This window comes from Passer montanus, unplaced genomic scaffold (genome assembly GCF_014805655.1).
Source record: "Passer montanus isolate IOZ18808 unplaced genomic scaffold, ASM1480565v1 scaffold75, whole genome shotgun sequence".
In the NCBI taxonomy this organism is placed as follows: Eukaryota; Metazoa; Chordata; class Aves; order Passeriformes; family Passeridae; genus Passer; species Passer montanus.
The window spans coordinates 2,879,576-2,903,183 of NW_024372702.1; the positions used below are offsets into that span (position 1 = coordinate 2,879,576).

Consider the following 23,608-nt stretch of genomic DNA (forward strand, 5'->3'; position numbering starts at 1 on the left):
GAGGTCAGGTTTCTTTTGCTGCTGGCTGGGACAAGAAAACACCAAATAAAATCCAAGAGATAAATGGTGTCTGTTAATCCTTTCTGTGTGTTCCAGTGAACTGGACTTGTTGTTTAACAACCAGCAGCTCTCCCTCTGTGCAATGTTCCCTGGAGACAAAATGCTCAGCTCCTTATATATCAAGTTCCAGCAAACAGGGATCCAAAAAGGCTTTTAGAAGAGGGGTTTCTGCTCAGTCGTGGGTTATTGATCAGTGGAAAGAACAAAATGCTCCTCATGCTGTGGGAACCACATATCCCTGTATCTTTAGCAATAAAATCTAAATACTGGCTTTTGAAATACAGCCAGGACATTGCATGGCAGATCTAAGGCTGCTGCTTCTCACTGGGGCCTTGCTTGAGACTTCTGCTTCTAACAAGGGGTCAGCGGAGAGGATTTTGTGATGAGGTGAGGAATGTGGTTAGTGATGAATTTGTGATTCTTCCAAAGTCTCTGCATGAGTGGGAAGCACAGTTCCCTCTCCTTAGCTGCCTGCTTCTTTTCCCAAGAGCCTGGCCACAGCCTTGTAGGCACTTTGTGCACATCAGCATGCTGGCTGCAGGGCATGACCCAGGGGAAGCAGGTCGGGGCTGGATGTAATTCTGCCACAAGTCTGATCCAGCACTTATCTCCTGGGTAGGAAACAACTCCCAGGAGGTGCTGATATTTCCAAAGGAAGCGATGTGGATTGAAGCACGTTGCACTCTGCAGGGGGGACTGGCTTGTGGCAGAAGAGCTTTTCTCTGGGCTGGTGTGACAGGACATCCGAGCCCAGACAGGATGGATCTATCCATGAAGCAGTACAACCTTCAGGTAAGAAACCATCTGTCTGTATTGGCGGGCCTTGGCTGTACAACCCACAAAGGGTGATTGTATTGTACCTTAGGGATGCACTCTGTATTATCCAGGCAAGCTCCCCTACATGTGGTACCTGAGGCTGCAGCAGTTGTGTGTGCAGCTGTGCAGCAGCAGAAGCTTTTACTGTGGCCTTGGAGCCATCACAGACTTCACAGGGCTACAGCTGTCAAAGAAAGGATGCCTCTTCTGTTCACTGCCTGACAGGGCTGTGCTGGAGCCACGCTGCAAGTCTGAGACCCTCCAGTGTGCTCATCTCTGGGCAGGTTTGTTATTTAGGGCATAGCCACAGAAAATAGGATCCCAGAACCATATGACTCCAGGAGCTATTATTTATTAATTTAATTCATTATTTTTTTATCAATCTCTATTAATATTGTTTATGTATTTTTTCTTTAATACATTTCCCTTTTTGTTTTATTAGTGCATTTTCCATTCAGTTATCTGCTTTGTGCAAGCATTGGAGTTAGTCATGTCAATACCAGATATTGAATCTGTTGTCCTGCCAGATCTCAGAGGGCAAAGCTAAGGCTGAACATCCACCCCGAAGTCAGTACCTGCTAGTCCTGAAGGACTAAATCCAAATGGGACCCACTGTGTCTTTGGGATTCTGTACCTAACATTTAAGTGTCACAATCATTCCACCTTAAACCCACATGCTCAGCTAATCACAATAATGAAGTTTCTGGTTTTCTGCCCAACACACTCTGAAGTCTCAGACCGGCCTGAGCCCATAACTGTGCTCAGACCAGGTCTCCTAGAATAGGCCTCAGATAAATGTCAGCAAATATTGGCATTTTGTGTTACTTTGTCCTGCAGCCAGCAGACAGAGTACTCACCTTTGATGGGACAGAAATGAAGACTTGTGTCCTGTCCTTACTCTGCCTGATTTGGCTCTGGGATTAAACCTGATTCCCCCACATCCTGGAGGGAAGTGTAGGCAAAGATGGCAGTGGAACCCCTGTCTGCAGCTCTGTGTCTGGTTTTGTCACCCTAGGGAGGGTCTCAAGCTCCATGGCCCTGGGGAGAGAGACATGCTGCTCTTAACCTAGAGGCTTCCAAAGCCCTTCTCCTTGGCCCCTCCTGCTATCTAGCTGAGTTCCAGCTTCCTCTGCCACTGCCTTAACAATCTCCCTGGCTTGTACAGCGAACCCTGGGAACCTGATTCTTGACTGAACTTGTCCATGGGTGAGAAGACACCAAGGAGCTTGGCATTGCCAGGCAACTTGTGAGCTATTTGTGGGCTACTTGGCAGCCCTGATTGCTACAACCATGAGGGAAGCTCCTGATGGTGAGGCAGCACAGTGCGCAGCTAGTTAAACTTTTCATGGCTGCTCAAAGAATCACAGAGGAGAAAGATAATTTCAAAACCAGCCCCTGATTCTGGAGCTCACAGACATCTCAGGAAGTGCTTACAAAAACAGGGCTGGTCTTGGGCAACAGAGGTCTACAAGGTCCACATCTTATGGGCAATGTGGTATTGAGGAAGGATACAGGGCTTTGAACTGCTCTTTGATATTTATAGTCCTGTTGGATTTGAAAAGCAATTCTTCTGGTGTGTTTAATACCATGGGCAGAAGGAGGACTCAAGAGGCCTAAGGCAAGAGAGAGGATTACTCTTTACATACAGGCTCAGCAGAGCGATGTCCTGATGTAACAGGATCAGACACCTGGTTCCCTTCTGCATAGAGCACTCGGGCAATCAGCCCCATTTGCCCCTGCCTGCTCAGCCATGGCTTCAGGCTGTGAAAAATAGGAATATGTGCAGAAAAAGTTTTGAGACTAAACAAAGTATTAATTTTGGTTTCTTTTCCTTGTTTTCAGCGACAGTTCAAGAGACTCAAACACTTTTCTAAAGGAGGACCAGAAATGTGGTGTTTTTTTCTGAGCAGAAACTGAGAATCTTATGCAAAGACAGAGACTGGGATTTAACGATGGTAATGAACCTCTCTTGAGCTATCATGATAAAAGCCCAAGGCACATGGGTCTGGATGAAGTGCCAGACTGGAGTGTGAGTGTTTGGGTGCAGTGGGGTGAAAGGAAAGGCTTTGTTCTCTGCAGCCAAGAAGTTAGCCACAAACCAGAAGTCTTGCACTTGAAGTTTGCACCCCTGGAGCTGCAAGCTGTACACCTTCCACATTACAGCACTGTGCCTTCTTTCTCACTCTGCAGCTTCTCTCAAGGTGCCTGCGAGGAGGGTGCTGCAGAACCCTCCAGCTGCAGTCCTGAGCTGGTGATGCTCCCCCTCTCTGTGGATTTGTCCCATCCACTGTCCTGGAGAATGAGGTGTTTTCAGGGCTGTTTCACACCAGGAGCTATCACCTCTGCCCATAGGCAGCCATGCTTGCTGCCCCTCTGCCCTAGGGAGACACTGCTTTGGAGCCACCTAAGAGCTGCTCCCACCAGTTTTGCTCTTTCTGCAGAGCTGAGGGTGCATTGCAGGGATGTCTTTGCCCCTGCACTGACTTACTGCCAGCAAGAGCACATATAGATCTTGCTATATATAAACAAGAAGGGTCAGAGCTCTATTTTTAGCCCAGCTCAAAATATATCCCTTGCAGTGCATTTCTTGCCACCGATTTCTAGTCCTGTCTTCTTGCCACAAAAAGCCTTGTGAGGTCAATGAGGTCTGTCAGCCCTGGGATCAAAGTGGAGGAACAGGGTAGAAAACTTTGCTGTGGGGGCATTCACCAGTACTGTGCCCTGCTGTGACCAAAAAGTGAGGTGGGAACTTGTACTAAAACATCCCTTTAACATTTCAGGTGAGAATGTCTCCAGGACAATTTTTAACATTCAGAGTCAACCACTCTGTAAAATGAAAGCCCAGCAGCTCAATTGTTCCAGAGCCAGCTGTGGGCACAGGGGGAGTATGGAGAAGAATTGGAAACTGCAGAACATTTATCCCATCACTGTAAGTCTCTTCTGCTGTACCAGGTGCACACAATTCTGTCCTCTCTAGGGCTGAGCTTTGCTTTCTCTTGTAGCTGATAGGAAAAAGGAGTGCAGGGCAAGAGCATCCCATTTATCTTGTGCCAGTACCTGATGCCTTTGGTGCTGCAGTGTGATGGCTCCTGTCTTGCTTCAAACATTTCCTGGAGCCATCATGGCAGTAATGAATGAAGTGCTGCTTCTGGCCTGCAGACCAGGGTGATGTTTGAAGATTCTGCATTGGCTCTCCATCTTCCTAAAGCAGACACCTTTGGAGGTGTTTGCAGTACAGCTGATGTCACTGCTGCTATTTAGCCTGGTTACATGGGGACAGGAGGTGGCTAACCTAAGGCTGGACAGACAATATTTCCATAAAGGGAAACCTGCAGCCCCCTTTCATGAATGGAAACCTGCTTGGCTGCAGGCATGGAAGAGGGATGGAGGTGATGTGTGAGAGGGCAAAGGGACCAAAGACTGGGGGCAGTGACTCCTCTTGCAGTGACAGCCCTGGCTGCACACTCTGCCTGCTGCCACAAGCCCTTTCCTCTGGCTCCTGGGGCACCAGTTTGAGGAGTGCACACTCAGCCTGCTCTGGGAAAGTGCAGCAGAGTGTCCTGTGGCCATCTCTCCTGCTGCTGTTGTGTGCTGGGGTCCCCTGTGACAAAGACTCCCCTGAGGGACAGTTTGCTTTGCAGGGCCCTGGGTCCCGAAGGGCTCCCACGCTCCCTGGCTTTGCCATGCCATTGCAAGTCCTGGTGCAGCTGCTGAGCTGGGGCAGCTGTCTGAGCGTACGTGCTGCAGCCCAGGACGAGCAGATCAACTTACTCTCTGTCATCACAGGCTAAGCTGAATTTCATTTGCCTTGCAATAGTCCTGGCTCATCCTGTGTGCGTGGCTGGTTACTCATGGTAACTCATGTCACCCTAACCCAGCTCTGAGTCCCAGCTCTGGCAATTTGACTGTAAATCTTATGCTAGTTCAGGATTTTTTCTCACTGTCTTGGCTCCTGGAAGCCTCTGGTCTGGCAAATATCTCTCCACTTCCTGTTATGGAAAGAAAGAGCATTAAAAAGGGATTCCAGTATTCTTGGTAGGCTGGGAAGAGAGAGGAGAAATGCATCAACTATTAAAAATAATCATGACTTTCCAGCAGTTTCATAGCAGAGGGAGACAAAGAGGTTTAGAAACAACATGTTTCTAAATGTTTCATTCCTTTTATGAACCATGGCTCTTTGTAAATTTATTCCTGTTAACTAAAAGGCAACAAAACTAATGGCATTTTCTCTTTCTTAGTCTTTATACAGGGGTTAATGTGGGATTTCTAAGCAGGAAGACTGGACGAATCCTAGTAGATCAGCCAGTGGAGCAGAGTGTTGTGAACTCCAGTGCAAAGATCCACAAGCTGCAAATCTATACCAAAAGGAAGACTATGCACAGAATCATGTCAGCAAATAAGTGGAGGAGGAAGGTAAGGATTGTGAAGATGTGTGAAACAGACAGCTAAGTTCTTACAAGTTCCTTACAGTTACCCATGATGCTTTTAAGGGAAAATACATTAATTTATGATTCATTACATACACAGGATTTTCTATTTTCTTATTTGTAATTAACTAATAAATATGTAAAGCATAAGTATTTCAATGCAAAAATATATTCACACGGAGGCAGGAGGCTATTGCTATTAAGCAGTAGTAAGCTTGGCACCTTGGGTGGAATATTCAGCTATAAATGAATTTTTTATTCATGGCTTGATGATTGGCAGAATATCTACTAGGAGAAGAAAAGGTAATTAGGCTTATTACAGACTCCTGCAGCCCAGGGAGAATCTGGAGCCTGTGGAAAACAGGGAAAGACAGCAAAGCTGTTGAGTCATAGTGTACCTTAAAGAAGAATTGCCATTGAGTGGGGTACCCTGATGTCTGGAAGGGCACAACTAGAATTTCCTGCCTGACTCCTGCATCCCTCCCAGCCCAGCCCACTGAGCACTCCCTGTACACAGTGCATTCATTGCAAACTAATGCAGTGAATTCAGACTATAGCATAGAGAATGAAACCTGCAACAACTTCGAGTTGCTGTGGGAACAGGACATGAATGATTAAGAGCAAACCTGGTTTCCTAGGTCCTGGCTGCCATAGGGGTACAAAACTCTGGGATTATTCTCAGAGGCAGACTGTATCACACCATGAAGCCAAAATATATTGTTCTGCCTGTGACCTGTGAGGTCCGATGAGGTACACTGACCCCCAGGAGGATGGGAATAAGAAACAAGCAGTTTGTTGAGACTGAAATGAGCATCTGGTCTGCTGGCCAGGGGGACCTCATGGTGCTGAGGAGGTGGGCATGCAGACCAACCAGCTAGTCAGATGGAGACAGCATCCCCATCTTCCTCTGTTTGGTCATGTCTGGGATTTGGTAGGGTTATCCCTCCTGAGAAGTATTAACTGGAGAGCTGAGCTGCAACAGCTAACTCTGGAAACAGCAAAAGCTCCTGAATTTGTGGTGGATATTAGGCCAAGAGACTCACTCTGCTCCCAGTGTAGTGATGGCAAAGCTCCCACCACTGTTGTCAGCTACTGTCTTACAGCAGTGGGATGAGCTTTTGGAAATCCTGACCTACCAGCTTGTCTTCTAAGACCAAAGGCTCAATTTCATTTTTCACTGTGCACCAGTCTTCTCATAGCATCAGCCCATCTCTTCCTCCCACTTCAACCATTTAATTGTATATGGCTATTTAGTGATTAAAAATGTAATGGGAAATTGGAACTTTCCTTCTGTTAACCATTAAAACTTCTCCCTTCAAACTTCTGCACTTCTCTCACTTCCAGATAGCTGTGAAGGGAATATTTGGATATCCACAAGACTAAAAGCAGGATCAGGCAGGCAAAAAAGATGGCCAGTGCCTAATTCCTGATGTATCACCATTTTGTAGCAAATGGAGAATTCATGCTGTCTGGTGGACACAGTGGCCAAAGCTCAGATTCCCTGGGTCCATATCATGGGGAGAGGAATGGATGAAGAAGCAGAGGAGACTAGAATTTGAATTTTGGCTATGGCCTGTTTGCTGCTCCCATCGACAGTGCCCCAAGTGCTAATTATAATTTCCTTATTCTTTATATTTGGCCAGGGCAAATGACAAAGTGGGGTGAAAGCCAAAAATAAACAGCCCTCAGAATAGCCCTCTAGACATCTTCCTGCTAATGGCATCTCTGAAGAAGACTGCATGTTCCCCTTCAGACAAGTTTTCAGAGACTATTTTAATCCATTTTTAGTTGCAAATAGCATTTATCAGAAAAAGTGTGGGCTGGTTGCCAGCTCCTTCAGATCTTTGACAGCCTGGAGGGGCAAGTCTCTGAAAAATAGACTGAGTGTGCTTCTACTGCATGTTCCCCTGCCCAGGGGATTTTGGGAACATAATAAGGAAACATTCATCTGATGGAACAGAGCCCAGGAACCAGTGCTTTACTAAACCAGAGATTCCTCTGTCATCAACACTTGTTCCCAGGAATCAGAGCTCTTGTTCCTGTCATCAGTGGGGTTGCTTCAGATTCCATTTAGCAATCATTAGGAGGCAAAGAAGAAAGGCTGGCAAAAAGGTTAGAGAGTCACTCATTTCTGAGTCACTGCTTAGAACGTGACCCTAGCTAATTGTGTTCAAAAATCCTTGCTGACAGTCATCTCATGGCCACTCTGGGTCTCCAGTGAGTTCAGCATCTTTGCCAAGTTCATAAACTGTTCAAAGTTACATTTTAGGAAATGCCATATTGAACATTAATTGGCATTCCCAGGGAAGGAAACCTGGAGCAGGCTGAAGCTTGAATGATTAATTATTTAAAAGATTAAATGCCTCCTTTCCCTGGAGAAATTTTGATACCAGGCAGTACCTGGGCAGCTTGCCTTAGTGCTCTGTCCTGGACTCTAGGGCTGTCATCTTTCAACAATTCTAAATCAATTTTAACATGTCTTAGGAATAATGACCCACTGCCTGGCTTCCCTGGGAAAGGAAAAAGCCCTGACAGAGGGCTGGGGGCTAACATGAGAGATCTTGGGGTCTGATAGAGGTGGCCATAGGAGAAATTTAGGAAAATATTGCTATATTAATGGTGCATTGCTGTCCTCCAGCATTTGTCATAGTGACTTTGAAGACCACTTGATCTGGCCTTGGTCTATTTATATCTCTTATATTCAAAACCAGGCATCTGAAATGCAGATCAGAAGGGGCTCATGAACAGTACTATGCAGAAAGCCTGTTGAGTCTGTGATACCTGAGACAGTTTTGGACGCATGATCCTGGCCCTGCGTCAGCATAACAATAATAAATTCTTTGCTGTGATGGGGGGAATTGTTGCATTTAATCAAGAATGCAATGGTACAGGTCCACTTTTCTCTCTCTCCTGACCTGAGACCCAGTTATAAGTTTTACAATGTGCAAAATATATGTTCTTATGTTTTGACAGTCACAATAAACATTTCAGGATGATATGGGAATTTTCACAATGTTGCTAGGTTCTTATTTCTTTATTATTTAAGAGGATAAAGCCTGGTAGCAACAGAACCCATCAGACATGTTAATTAATGTGTAGATGCAAACAAGCCTTCAAGGAATAGTAGCCAATCTTTTTCTCCCTATTTTATTTCACTGTTTGTGAGAGAAAAGAAGACTTGGCTGGCGGTGAGCAGGCAGATCATATTTCTAATTAAGTTTGAAGGCTGACTAGACAATCCTTGTGGCTACTGTTGACCTCCATCCATGCACTGTCAGGGTCTCCTGACCTGTCATTTCTCCTGAATTGCTTGGAAAATTCCAATAAACCTGACTTACCAGCTGTGTGTCATCCTCTCAACACCAGCAGGGCGGTGAAAATTTTCCTGTTAAATACTACTCCTTTAACTTGGTTGTATAAGGGTTGCAGCAAAAAACAAATGGCAGCCCTTACCTACAAGCTCATGTCAGTTCTGTTTCACTGTTTCCACAGATGCATTTGGCTGTTGAGCAGGGCAGTCTCTAAACAGTGGAAAGAGTAGGGGATGACTCACTGCTGCAGCAAGCTGAGGATGCTTCTGCTCGCTGCCTCCAGACTAATTAATTTATCATGAAAGTGGAGGAGTTTTGCTGAATGTCACCATGCTTGTTTTCCCTGCCTGGGCTTCCCCCATTATTTCTAGGTGGATTTTTAATGGAAAAATTCGGTCTGCCATCTGTAAGTGCACCCATGGGAAACCCTGCAGCATTTCTGCTTGCACGACTCCAGGCCCTGCACCGCGACAGTGACAGCGTGCCCAGGACACGTCAGAGACCACTCTGCTGAGAGTGGGGATAGCACCTGAAGTCCCATGGAGAAGGCAGCTGCTCCTGGCTCACTGCCCCACATTCTTGGCTGCTTCCTGCCTTGGTGCCTTACTTGTTGTGCCAGCTGGAGCCTTGGGGGAGCTGCTGCTGATTTAATCGCTCAATACATTCCCCGGTGCAAATACAGATGAAGGCATCCCCCTCTCAGGGAGGGCTGGTGCCAGGAGTGTCAGACAGCAGTCCAAATAGCTGCATGGAAAGCTGGAAAGAACATTTTATAATCTTACCAACAGGTTTGAATCACAGATGTCCTTCCACTCATGCATGCCTGAATTCAGAGCCTGAAGTGCCAAATGCCTTATCACAGCTATTCCTACTCATGGCAAAGATGGGTTTTCCCTGATGCAGACTTTTCATGGAAGTCCGCTTTGATATATGTGTTATGTAGTAAAGCTTGGGCATCTTCATGACTACTAAAAGTTCTACAATGCTTCCAACTGGGGAATAAACCCACCTTTTTCATCTTGGCTCAGCTGAATTTTCTCCCCTGCATTTCCAGGGATAGGTGCTGCTCCTCACCTAGTGAGGGGGCATTCAAGGGGGCATTGAATTTAAGTAGAGGGTTTAGCATGAAAAGAAAGTTTGCAACTCCTAGAATCTAAAAGTGGTAGCTGATGAAATAAAACTGAATACTTGTGGGGAAATCTTTACAGGCCAAATGAGGAGGGATGAGCTCTGACAGTTCATATTTGACTACACCATCTGCAGAAGGTTACAGTTGAGGAAATGCTGTTTGCCGTTTTGTGTTGAGGAAATGCTGAGGGTAGTCTGTGAGAAGGAAAGAAGAAGGAAGCAAGGGCTTAAGGAATAAAAGAAGAGGAAAACAGAAATGACACTTGAAGGCAGGAGACTGGTGGAGAATGTCAACTCCTTACACTCACAGTGTTGCAGAAACAAAGGGGAGGAATTCCTCACCTGAGGAATGAGGGGAGCAAGATATGTATATCTGGGGGTTGTATTTGTTTAGGTTTTTTTGAAAATGCACTCAAAGTTTGGCTTTGTCTTTGGATAATTATATAAACATAGGGGTAGAACTTATCATAAAAGGCTTGCATTGCAGTGTGGTAAGCAAAGATTCCTCCTCATTTCCCAGAGTTCCTTTAAAGTCAGCTCCCAGGGCAGAGGCAGTACACAGTGTAATACAGAAATGAGTAAGCAAGGGGCTGCCTCTTGCTTTGAGTTCAGAGCACTCGGACATGCTGTCCTGGTGGCAGGCACACACCAGAGACAGGGGGCAAAGTTTGCTCTTTTCCCGACAGGCCAGAGCTGTCTTTAGCATCTGAGATCCCGCCCTGTTCTCCACTGCCCTCTCGTAAAGGACACTTGGACAGAACACTGTTTTGGATGGGCTTCCAGAGACCTTTTAAGGCTGTGGGGTTTTTCTTTTGTAGCTTCAATTTACTGGTAAAACTTGTCTGAATTATGGAGGCTTTTTACGGTGAAACGGGTTCAAGAACCTCTATTTTTAGTTGAGCTCTAAACAAGTGCAAGAATTAGTGCCTGCTAGTCTTGTGTTCCTCTGTGGCCCTTTCCCTCACCAGGGCTGTCATCTTTCTGTGCCAGGTAGCTGTAAGGTGGCAGAAACAGTCAGTGAAACTGGACTATTTGGTCTGAAAGAAATCATAAGCTGCTTTTCCAGGACCACAGAAAGCCAACCAATCCTCTTGATCTGTCCGAACAGGCTGATGTGACATTAACTAGCAAGTCCAGGCTGCCCTCCAAACCTGAAAAGTGTTCTGGCTTTTGGAAGATTGTTGATCAGGAGGTAAATGTAAGCATGAGGTAAATGTAAGCATGTAGTTCTGGAGCACTGAGGGTGCATGTCCCTGTTGACACAGCGATGTGTCTGTGCGCGATTTGTTACAGACGCTTCACACGCACATTCCTTGTTGGGAAGAGCTGCACTTGAAAAGCCATTTGCAATCATAACAAGGACTCGGGTTGACCTGCAGAAATGCTAACTGTGGCAGAGTTCCTTACTCCAATATCCGTTTATAAAGCATGTATGTGCTGTTCCTTTGTTTTATATACAAATTGACATGGAGTCCATCCCAGGCAGCTTATGATCTAGGCTTAGCACTAAAGGATGCTGACTGTGGCACGGATGGAAATGGCTGGAAAACACATAGGACCCCACCCTCAGAAGAGATGCTGATTGCCATGAACCTGCTGTGCTAATCCCCACCCATGTTTCTTCCCTTTTGACCCCAGCTGCAGCAGGTATCAAACAACCTTGCAGCACACCTGCAGCCAACTGCCCCAGGAAGAGCCCTGGGGAGCAGGAACGGTGGGCTAGGCCATTCTGAGGTTGCCTCTGCAGCTCACACATGTGTGTCCTGTCCCAACATCAACCCAACCTGTTGCCTCCTCCTCAAGGCTCAGCTTGAACTAATCCACCAGTAATTCCTTATATACATCTCCTTGGAGAGAGGATTTTGTAGGCTCTGTAAAAGCCATGAAAGTAGCTCCAGCCTCCAGCTTCTTGGCACAGGGGTCGTCCTTGGAAGTGCAGGAAATGTGCAGCCACCATGCAAAGCCAATTCCCTGCCTACTGAACTTCGTCTGCTGGATTTATGGCTGAAGCTGCCCAGACTGCTGCTGCTCTACCAGGTACACCCCTGTGGCTGAGGATGGGGTGGTGGTGTGAGAGGTGGAAAGCCCCAGGCTGGGGGCTTGACTTTGGATGGCTGGACTGTGTCCCAGGGCTCCTGTGTGTCACTTGATGCAACTTGAATCCTTGTGGTCAAAGAGTTTTGTAGACCAAGCAGTGAGGCTCTCAGGGCCTGTGTGGATCTGGTTTTAAGGGGCTCGCTCACACAGAGTAAGGTGCACACGGAGGGAGGTGACATGCTTCCTGAAAGGCTGTGTGGCTCTCATCTCTCCTCCCTTGCCTATAAGTACTGAAAAACTAAAAACTTCAGTAGGTAAAACCTGTAACTGGCAGATCATCTTTGCTTTCTGTTGCCAAAAGACCATTGAGAGCTCAGGACAGGCCCTGTCCTCCCTCCTGGGGACACCTGTGAAAGTCTTGCCTTGTCTGTCCCAGCTCTTTTCTTGTTCTCCCTCCACACTTCCCCAGCTCATGAGCAGTTCTGGGCATGTGAAGGGAAAGGACAGACTTTATTCCAGTTCCCAGAGCACAGCCATGCCTTGTGATGCCCCAGAGGGATGCACCTAGGGCTGGAAGAGCAACAGCAGTAGGCATTGGCAGGGTGCAGCTCTCAGGCTATGGGCCAGCCTGTCATCACACAGCCTCCTGGGCTGTAAATCCCAGGGGTGAATTCCATGTGGATAATTGCTTCTTTGCTTCCTGCAGAGCAGCACCAAGGCATCTGTTGCTGCTTTTCTGCTCAAAATCTATTCATCTGCAGACTAAAATGAGAACCAGCTGGTGGTTGTTGGGATTTATTTTAGAAAAAAAAAATCTTCTGTAAAGCATTATTCTGTTTTGAGTTACTGTTTCCTTTCCCATCTGCCCAAGGAGCTGGGTTTGTAGGTCTCCCACTGCCTGCATGTCCTCGCTCACGGCATGGCTCCTGTGTGCTGGGTCCCAGTGTGGCTCCAGTGGGAAAGGCCAGGGTTACATTTCTCCCCAGACTGTGCACAGGGGAGCTTGTGCAAACTCTATTTGTTAGTGGGGTATGTTTTCATCTGCTTATGGTTTCCCTCCTCCCGAGTTTCCTGGATTTGAGCAAACCCAGAAATCTCAAAGCAAAACACCACTGAAACACCATCTGGTTTCACATCAAAACAGCACTTCCCAGGCAATCCTCTGCCAGAGCTTCAGGCTCCCTTGCAGCCTGCAGCTGTGCATTGTCACTGGCACCAGCACACAGTGGCTGGTTTGGTGGTATTCTGCACCCACAAAGCCTCTGCAAATATACAAAAACACAAGGCACAAGGCCAGCTTTCAAAAACTGGGCAGAGAAAGCTCAACAACATTGAGCAATCTCTGGACTGTAATTTTTACACCTTCTTTTGTTTTCTGCATTTGATTTTATGGGAGTACAAAGCTCTGCCCTTTTTGTTTAAAATGATAGGGCGGGTGTTGCTCTAAGTGGCACCAAAATTGTCTACATTTACATTCAGGTTTTGCAGAAAAAGAACACTTCTGTGCCCTCTTTTTTGTTTTCTACAGATGTCTTTCCTCTTTCTTCAGTTGTTGGCAGCTATGTGAAGGATTTCCTCACTGGATTTTTAATATTTATTAAAGAAATTGTGGCTTTCAAAAAGATTTCATGTTCTTTTGTAACTTTTAAGAGTAATTAAAATCTCTTTCATAACACAGCACAATTTGTTCAGATGTATTTCAGTGCTTTCAGAGGTATTTTCTGTTCTTCCTGGGCACTTTTCATATTTTTAAGACCAGAGGGATCTTTATGATTATCTGTTCTGACAATAAATCTCACCCAATAATTTCTGCTCCAACATTTCTTGAGATACAATGCATCTTTGAAAAAAGGCTGTTTTGTCTTCAGTTCAAGGTCTCAAACTTATCCCATTCCTACATAAATGGTTCTAATAGTTAATGGCTTTTATTAAACAGTGCTCCTATAGTTTCTCTGAATTTGCTTGGTTTCTAACCACTGCATCAAATTATATTCCTGGTTGTTTTTTTTTTCTCTACCTGATTAAAAAACCTTTTTTATTATAATGTCTTCTGGTACTGGTAATTACAAATCATCTTTTGACCTTCTGTGGGGTAAACTTGGGTTGACCTTCTCAAGATTCTTGCTAGAAGTATGTTTTCCAGATGCTGTGTCTTTCTTGAAGCTCTTCCCTGAACTCTTGACCATCCTGTGTTGTTTTTAAACTCTTGACCATCCTGTGTTGTTTCTGAACACTGACATGAAGCTACACATTCTCTTTTGATACAGCAGAGTGGTTTCTGCCACTGTTGTTTCAACAGCAATGTATACTAAGATAGTGCCACATCTCTGCTATTGCAGGACAATTTTGTGCTTTTATGTCCAAGAATCACATTTGTTCTAGCAATAGGATCGTGTTTTACTTTGTACCATGACCCTTGGGTAGAGTCAGATTTTAACCATCCCTTATGGACATGCTGTTTTGTGAGGGACTGTCTTCCACTGCACCCATGTAACCCTCACCATCCATATGACTGGTCCAAATCTGGATGCATTAACTACCATAATGTACAACTTAATTTGTCATGTTGGACAGGCTTTTAGGTGGGCCTGTGCATCTGAGCATGCTCCTTGTCTTTCCAAGCTCACCATTTTTGTGTCATAGTTAAAGCTACCTGCTTTCCATGAGCAATACTAATGCTGTGGATTGCTGCTTTCATATGGCAATGTCAAGCAAGGCTGTAAAACGACTCCTGGCATAAACATACTGATAGAGCTATCCACAGAAAATAAACTGTGATGTCACCAAATAGGGGACTCTGTTTTAATAAGACCTGATACCATAAAAGGATAAGCACCTTTCCTGGAGAGAAAGTGGAATTTTTGTCTCTGCAGATACTAAAACTGAACCAGACAAGTCCCTGAACAACCTCACCACCTAATCACAACTGTTTGTGCAGAAGCTTGGATGAGGTGACTTCCAGAAGTCCCCCCCAACTCCAAATTGCCTGTAATTATATAATTGTGACTAATTAGGTCACTACTTTTAATAACTGTCACTGTCCTCTACAGTCACCTTTCTGCATTTCACCCTTTTCTAAAGACAGGTTAACTGGAATAGGCCCTTCAGATTTAAATATCTATTGTATCAAATCTACTTAAAGAACTGTGTTTATGGATGAAGTAGAGAGCATTTCATTATCAGGTAATCCTGCTCATGCCAAATACAAAACAGAGGTGCTTTCCAAAGATGTATTTCTCTGACTGACAATGTTATAGTGGGTGCCTACTGGAAGTGTGTCTTGGGGGCTGACACTGGGGTGCTGCAGAGATTTGTCAGGGGCCTCTTTCTGGCGGAGGTGCTTTCCAAAGATGTATTTCTCTGCAGGCTGACAATGTTATGGTGGGTGCCTACTGGAAGTGTGTCTTGGGGGCTGACACTGGGGTGCTGCAGAGATTTGTCAGGGGCCTCTTTCTGGCACTCTGGCCAAACAGAGGCAACCATAGCCTGTGGCTGGGCTCCTGTTGTCCCTGGAGCAAGGCTACCGGGCTGGCAGCCTCCAGGAGAGGTCACTCCTGCCTGCCAGAACCTGTCGGCACTGCCTCTTCCTAGGGCGGATCCGTACTCTCACCTCTACAATCTGCAGAGCACGGTGGGCAGGAATGACATCTCTTGGAGGTGGAGAAAGGTGCTTCTCCTTTTCTCTTCAGTATGGCTTTCCCATTCTGGAGTCATCCAGCAGTATCAGGAATGTCAGGCATATGACTGGCCTGTGATTTCAATAAAACCTCTTTGATCAAGTTCATTTTAACAACAGAATGTTTCCAAATCATTCTGTATTTGATTCGTCCCCCTGATCACAGTTCTTTTCCTAAGTACTGTGAATAGCCATTCTCAATCTCCTGTTTTATTCCAATTCTTAATGGTGGCTTTTGATCAAACACCATTGTTTTAATTTGGACTGGAAGTGATCTCTGAAGGTCGCCTGGTCCTTCCATCCACTCAAAGCAACACCAGCTGCAAAGCCACTCAGGGTCATGTCTGGCTTATTGCTGAATATCTTCAATAATGGTGAATTCACAGCTTCTCCAGGAGCCTCTTGCACTGCTTCATCAGGGTTTGTTTTGTGTCTTAACAGCCAAGGAAAATTCCCTTGCTCTGTCCTTTGCTGAGTCTACATAATCCTATTGTTGTGCTCTTTAGTGAGATATTCTGAAGTATTTCCCTATCAGCTTTTCCTTCCATTTCCCATTTTAGTCTTGCTGCCCTTCCTGAAATGTCTGAACTAACAGAGCCAAGCATGCACTTACTGTACTCAGGGAAATCTGGGGCACTACAGCTCTGCAAGTGTGTTTCCTATTGAGAAATGTGCTCTGGTGCTAGAGCAGGAGGCAGCTGGAACCCCTGGCAGCTCCAGAGGGGTCTCTGGGGTGACACGGGGGACCATATGCCCAGGGCTGTGTTTGTGCAGCCATTTACCCACCTCTGTGATGCAGCTGCTGCTTGGTTGCTGCTGCCTGAGCCAGGCATTGTGCTCTGGCTCCCTTCCCTGTTTGTTTTCTTCTTTGTGGGTTCAGTTGTTTTGCATCTGCAAAGCTGAGTGGGTGGTATGTAGTTTCTGTACACTCTGTTCTTTTAGTGGGTTTGGTTTAGTCTGTGTTTTTAAATGCAGGTAGTGCTTCTCAGAAGGAACATTACTGTCATGGAATGGCATCATCCATCTAAATACCTGGTTTAGATTTTACACCAGAAAATCTGATGAGATACAAGCTGACATCTTCTTTTCTTCATCTGGTTAGAGGAAGTCACGATGTTTTCTCAGGGAAATCTTTATTCAAAGATCTCAAAATATATAAACAAGTAGATACTTCCTCTGCTTTCTTTTGTCAGGCTGTCAGAATTTTCCCAGGCCACACTGCTTTGTGTTTTTCACTTATTATTCCTTCTTCTGGATGACAACAGAGAAATGAGTTGACAGGCAGTGGTATCTGAGGCAGGGACTTGCTCTGGGGAGACAAGTGCTCAGCTTTAAAGAAAACTTTGCTGTACTTTTGGCAAGGCTGGATCAGTGACCCTGCTACGCAGCAATGATGACTTTTGTCCAAGGGTATTGATATTGCTAAAATATACAAAATGCCTGAAAGAGCTGGTCCCTGGGACTGTCCTTTGTGGGTGGGAAGGTGTGTATGGTTTTTTTCCAAGGGGTATAGGCTGGGCTCAAACCTGAAAATATAAGCATAGGCTGACTTACTTATAAAGCCAATCTCCTGCCAACAATACAAATAGTATGTTGCATTCCTAACTCCTGAGTGTAGGTCCTTACCTTTCTTCTGCTCTCACACTTTTATTTCAGCAATATAAAGTGCTGAACCGGTAAAAGGGCTGGCTCAATCTACAGACTTCTCATCAGTTTGTTTTGTTTGGACCCAGTCAGGAGTCTGAAGGCTGAGTGCAGGGAAATGACTGGGACAGCTGAGGTCTCTCTGGTCTGCGACTTTCAGGATCAGACCTTAGCAAATCACAGCATCTGACTCTTGTTAGATGGGAGCAGGAAGGTATGCCTCCAGCTTGCATGGTTATATTGTGTTGGTTTGAGCTTCAAACAGCAAAGGATGGGGAGCAGTGGCTGGAGGGGTTGTGCTAGTGTGTAACATGTCTGTGTTGACTGGAGACAGCAGGGAGAGGAGAGCTTTAGCCATGAGATGGAAAGGGCTTGACTCAGGTGTAATGGGTCCTGTGTTTTAGAAGCCCGTGATGAGCTGGAAGAGTTATAAGACGTGAAAAGAGAGAAGGATGAGGAGTAGAATATGAAGGCAGAGAGACTGAGATGGGAAAGAAGGAAGGGAAAAGCTGGAGTGGTACAGACCCCTTGAAAAGGGAGTGGTCAGGCCAGTGAAAGATTTTCTGTGTTTGATGAAATTTGTGATGGCATCCAAGTTCTAAATATTAATTGTGCAGCCAGACACAAGTGACATGCTTGGGGAAGCTCAACAAGGGAACAACAAGGGAAGCTCAGGTCTGAGGACTGTGACTAGTCCACTTGCCTTGTCTCTTCTACTTGTTCTTCCTTCATCTATCAGCCTCACACTCTGGCTGAACAAAGCTGGAGGTCTCCTACCTTCTGACATGAGTCTTCTGTAGAGAGCAGGGCCTGCTGCCTCCCCTCCTTGTTCCAGGGAAGGACTCATCATTGCTGTGAGGCACACTGGAGCATGTCAGGCATCTTCTGAGCCAGGCAGCATCCAGTCAGTTACGGCCATGAGAAACTAGTGACCAACAAAGGGTGGGGGAGTTATGAGGATGAACATGAAGAGTGTGGGGAGGGAGGATGCACTGTGTGGTTTTGGTTGCTTGAGGTAGTCAGGGAAGTACCCAGCAAGGTGCTGTGTACACTGCCTTGCCAAAATCCACAACAGCTGCAAGTGTTGTCTGGGGATGGCCTAATCCTCTTTAAATTTGAGCATCCCTTATGGGACTCCATGTAGGAGGGAGTAAAAGCCAAAGGTACACATGTTCTCCCACCGTGGATGTGAAGCCACAGAGAAATGTTCTGTAGCCTCATACAAAGGTTACTTGGCAGCTGTCTGACAGAATTTTGTTCCTATTAGAGGTGGGTGTTGTGTTCAAAAGTCAGAGCAGAGTAGTGCAGCTCCCCAGAGAGTTGCCTTGCCTGTTCTGGAGGTCTTGGGTGTGTTCTGCTGAGCCCATGCTGCATGGTGTGGGGAGTCAAACGTGCCATGCCTCATGTCCTCTGGAGCCTGTACTGAGGGCACAGAGTAGGACCACAGGTGTAGCAGCAGATGTCTGGCAGAGGGTCCCTGGGGTCCAGCACTGAACAGTGGTGCCTTCCTGTAATGTCCAGGTCAATCCTTCACGGGCTTTATTATTTGCAGGCATAAGAAACACCTTCCTGATGTGGACTCACAGCCGGCTGTGGTTCATGGCATGCATCAGCCTGTTATTGTTATGACACTGATCATGTATTTCCTTCTCTCACCCACTGCCTGTCCAAGGGGAAGCTGTGATAATGACAGGTCTACTTGTTCTTTGTCACAGAAATTGGGTATAATTGCTCCATTTTGGCGGCTTTAAGATGTGCAGCAAGGGAACAGACAGGGTTCTTTCTTAAGATATCAGTCATCTGAAGCATTTGGTAGATGGCACATCAGAGCGGGGAAATGACTCAACCATCTTTGTTAAAAGCAATCGTTCAGCTCTGGGAATAAAATTAGAGGAAGAGAGCTGAGGGAGGTGCAGGAGGGGAAAGGACACTTGACAACAAAAACAGATATGCTGCATTCTGTGTTGCTGTCATAGCTCAAGAGTTTCTTCTTGCTAGAGCTGTATCTGAATCATCCCTTCAGTCAAGGAGCTGTTCATCAGCCAGCCTACCCAAAGCAAAAAAAGGGCAAGGTGTCCCAGAGGGCAGAGGAGGTTGGTGGGTGCAGCTGGGCTCAGCACAGCCACTCTGCTTCTGTCAGCAGCATGAGGATGCGGGGCTGAAGCTCCTTCATGAGTGACTGCAATAGTGTAATTTCTGTGAGGACATTGGGGTGAGCTCAGACCTCTCTTCTGAACCTCTGGGATGCCTTAGAGAGGTGTGTGGAAATGAGTGCTCTGATGTCTGCTTAGATTTTATATATCTCTTGTTTTCAACTTAGTGTTGAGATCTCAGCAGACGAACCCCAGCTTCCCAGCGCTGTCTGAGCCAAGATGGGATCTTATTAGTGGAAAACCTTTTTAAGGGAAGTGAGGATTGCCAGGGAATTACATGGTCTGATTAAAATGGCTTCCTGTTATTGACTGACATGGTGTATTGGAACCAGGGTAGCCTCCAGGTTAGCCCTCTGCCCAGGGAACCTCTAGCTGGTGGTGTGCTGCTGAGTGCCTGCAAGGGCTGCAGGTTTGCCCTCCTGTCACAACATTTGAAACATCCTAACTGGGAGCCATTCCTCCTCCTGTCTGGGCTCACAGAAACCTAGATAGGTTGCTCTTGCCTGCCAGTGAGTCTTTGCAGATCTTGTGTGACAAACTGTTTCATGGCAAAACAAGCTGCTTCTCAGTGGGCGTAGCAGGGACTGGCTTTGTTTGTTTTTCCTGCTGCCAAGGCCTTGCTTATCTAACCTCCATTTCAGTTCTGTTCTGAGTGGAAATATTCTTATTTATGCAGCTGGGGCAGAGGTCCTTTTTGTTTTAACTCTTCTGAGTTTGAACTGGTGAAAGAGAAAATCTCTCATTGTGGCTCTGTCTTCTTCTGGATGAAATGTGGTGCCTGATATGTGGGTTGTACAGATGAGCACAGGTCAGTAAATCTGTCCCGTGGTCTGTAATGAGCCACAGTATTTTCTTCAGTGCATTTACACATCTACTTAATTACATCTAGTAGAAATTAATTTGGGCCTTCTTGGTCTGAGTCACCCCCGCCAGCAGTATCCAGAGGCTTCAAACCTGACACAAGTTATACATAGGAAACAATCCCTGCTCCAGAGAGAACTCGGAGTTGTAACACAGTAGCTGAGGGACTCCTTGAAGAGCGTCCTGATGTCATCTCAGTGAGAGTTTGGAGCCCATCTCCTGGGATGTCCTTGCTTGGGCACATCTATTTAGCTGTTCTGCAGCTGGTCTGGGGGCTGCTCGTGAGGAGGCAAGTCACTGAGCACACTGTGCTTGCAGCCACCCATCCCGAGGACTCACAGTGAGAGTTTGGAGCCCATCTCCTGGGATGTCCTTGCTTGGGCACATCTATTTAGGCTGTTCTGCAGCTGGTCTGGGGGCTGCTCGTGAGGAGGCAAGTCACTGAGCACACTGTGCTTGCAGCCACCCATCCCATATGAGAAGCTGTAACCATATATCTAGGAGACCCTATCACTTTGTCCCAGTGCCTCTGTCTTTACTCTGGGTACCTGCATCCCTGACAGCCAACAGTGACTTGGCAAGGACAGTGTTGTGACAGCGGGGACCTGATGGTCTTTGCACACTGATGGGCCTCTTTGATTGTGGGAACTAAACTGACTGGGTTTTCTGTTATACAGAAGGAACTGTGTTCTTTCTAATAGAGAATTCACAAATTTGCAGAGTATCTGATGACTCCTACATGGCCTGCTGCAGTGTGAGAACTCCACAGCCCCAGTATTGGGGCTGTACCCAGTACTGTGCATTCCTTGGTGATACTGTGAAAACATGCAGAAACGTGATTTCTTATATATTGCTTCCTTTTATAGTCTCTCAATGCACTACTCTGTTTTTGTTTAAATACTCCAAGCTCTAGGTTTGCTTTGTTCAGCACAGTCTGTTCAACACAAAGGAAAGTCAGTCATTAGTGATTAATTGGAGCATGCTTTCCTTTCTTAGCTGGGCTTTTATGGACCATGCAGGTGCCTATTTCCAAAACAAAGTTTGCCTCTGTGGCTCCGCTCTGAAAAGCACCTACCTGTGCTAGGTTATGATTCCACCACAGTAATTAATGAAGGGTTGCAGAGCTGGTCATTGCTGTCTATTTAGTGTAGGCCAGTGTGTTTCTAAATACTGTGACAAATTGGTTAAGGGAGCACATGTACACGATTTGCTACAGCTGATGAATGACAGTAACAGAATTACCCTGTCCATTTGCATGCCCAAAGGGTCCTGATAAGGCCCTAATGACAGCTCTCCTGTTGCTTGTATGAGAAGAAATTGTAATTTTGGGAGCAAGCAGAACTAAGTAGAGCTTGTTTCTGCAAGCTGAGTAGGAACTGAGTAGGAATGTTCCAATACAGCTGATGCAGTTAGAAAATGTATATGTGTTGAAGTAGAAATGTTTCATGTGGTTTGACAAATTTCACTTGTCAGTCTCATGTTGGATAACTTTTGGATAACTTGCCTGCTGCATCACACATTTAATCTGGGAACTGCACAGAAAAAAAGCTGCTGAGGTCTGCCCAGGAACTGGTGCCCTGTAGTCAGTCCTGCATCCTCTGGCTGGCTGAAGTGGGACTTCTTTTGCTCCTTAGAACCTGGAAATTTGATTCTTGTGTGAGGCTAATGTGCCTCTTCAGTTTTGTTGTTCACTCCCAAATATGTTTGCCATCCTTATTCAGTGCTGAGCAGCCATGATATTGGAAAAACACCTAGATATGGTAATTTTACTGAACAGCTACTGAAGTCCTGGCCTCCATCTAATATTTTGTATATATTAGCATTTCTGAAATAACATCTTACAGGATTTCAGTTTTATAAGAAACTTGCAAACTTTTTAATGCCTATTTGAAATTACATTTCAAGCTATTGAAAATGTCTACAGAAAGGAAATCCTATTAGTCAGCTAGCTTGAGACCTGACTTCCACCTTATTGTTGCTGAAATTTTGAGCAGATGTGCCTGGAGGTGTTGTGACAACCACTATACTTTTAGATAGTAGTTGCTTTTATTGCTGTTTAAAATATAATTTACACTGAGGTTTACTTGCACATAGGCTCCAGAGGCTCATCCAGTGGAGATTAAGGGCAGAACAAGTTTGGCCATTTCTAAAATTCTTTGCAAGAAGGAAAATTGTTTTACAGGTTCTGATAAGATATTGGTCTGTTCTGTCTCTACAGAATGAGTTTGAAACGCAACAGAATCAACAAAAAATAGTGCTATTATTTTCTGTATTCAGGAGATGCTCCTTTCTTGGCAATTTGGTCACAGGTATATTTAGGGCTTGGATAAAACCCCACCCCAGAGAACCAAAACCTCTAGAGAAGTTTAATTGTTGGCTGAAGAGACCCTATGACCCAATTCTATGTAGTCTTATCAAACCTGGAATATTATGCTTCTAAAGCCTTGGCATGCCTACTGCTTCATTTCCATGTGGCTTCACAGGATATTGACATTGTACTACCTGTGGGATGCTTGAGTTTCTCTGTGTGCAATTTTGCTGCCCATAAGTAAACAGAGACTGAGATCTTAATAAAATAACTTCCAAGAACTGCAGTCCTGTAAGAAAAATGAAAAACTTACCCACACAATCAGTATTTACCTTCTAGATCAAATGTCAGGTCAGGCTTGGAGTAAGGTGTTAAGAATTAAACTTCTGACCTAGGGACAGGACAACTGGTTTTGAGTCAGTTGCTCTGTCATCAGTTTTAAGTGAAAATTTGGGCAAACAGTTACATTTCACCTATTCTTGGCTCCTCATTTCCAAAGTGGGGGCAGTAATATCTTTCTGTCTCACAGGCGTGGGAACACAGTACAGCTTGTGAGGCTTGGTCATTACTGGTTTGGAAGTAGGACAAATCCACCTGTTCTCCTGATTTTACAGATGGCAAAGGCAACGTGGGGAGCTGGCTTTGTCGTAGGCTGTGCTAGAAATGATGGACTAATCAGTGTAGTCTGGGAATAGCACGTTCTGATGCCAGATCTCTGCTTTGGCCATCCTCTTGCTGTCTCTGCTGTGCTTGGCTTTGCATCTGAGGTACAGAGGAGTTTCACCTGGGGGGAGTAAATGGATGTAAAAACCTCTAGTTCTCTCCTTTACCAGATGCATTTTTTTCCTGGAACTGTTAAAGATTAGCTCAGTCATTAGACTCTCCAATTCCTTTAAAAATGATTTGTTTTTGCTTTCACATGCTGACAACATGCTGATGCTTGTCACTTGACTTGGCTGCATAGCACTTCCCATGACCCCAGTGAGATATTTTGGAAAGGATATTAAAACAAGCATAAATTGGCCCTGAAGAAGAGCATGTTCAGTAAGTGTGTGTTGCAAGCACTTACGTCAAGGAAGCTAGAAATCTGTGCAGAACTTTTCTGTCCCTGAAAACCTTGTCATGAGGTAATTTTCTGAGGTGCTGACTGCTGACACAAAAAGACCTTGACGCTGTTTATGGAAAAT

At 45.5% G+C, this 23,608-nt stretch overlaps 1 protein-coding gene across 3 annotated transcripts in view; it reads left to right on the top strand.

The window, feature by feature from the left end:
- Window positions 1–695: 695 nt before the first annotated feature.
- ACCS (1-aminocyclopropane-1-carboxylate synthase homolog (inactive)) overlaps window positions 696–23,608 on the top strand; it is a 63,389-nt gene continuing 40,476 nt past the window's right edge. For 2 of the 3 annotated variants that reach the window (XM_039731012.1, XM_039731011.1), the window contains exons 1-4: window positions 696–852; window positions 2,719–2,831; window positions 3,657–3,805; window positions 5,115–5,289. The gene's annotated coding sequence lies outside the window, so the exon portion shown is untranslated. Of the gene's footprint in view, window positions 853–2,718; window positions 2,832–3,656; window positions 3,806–5,114; window positions 5,290–11,625; window positions 11,780–23,608 lie in introns of those variants that run through there. The other variant, XM_039731013.1, reaches the window with a different exon arrangement.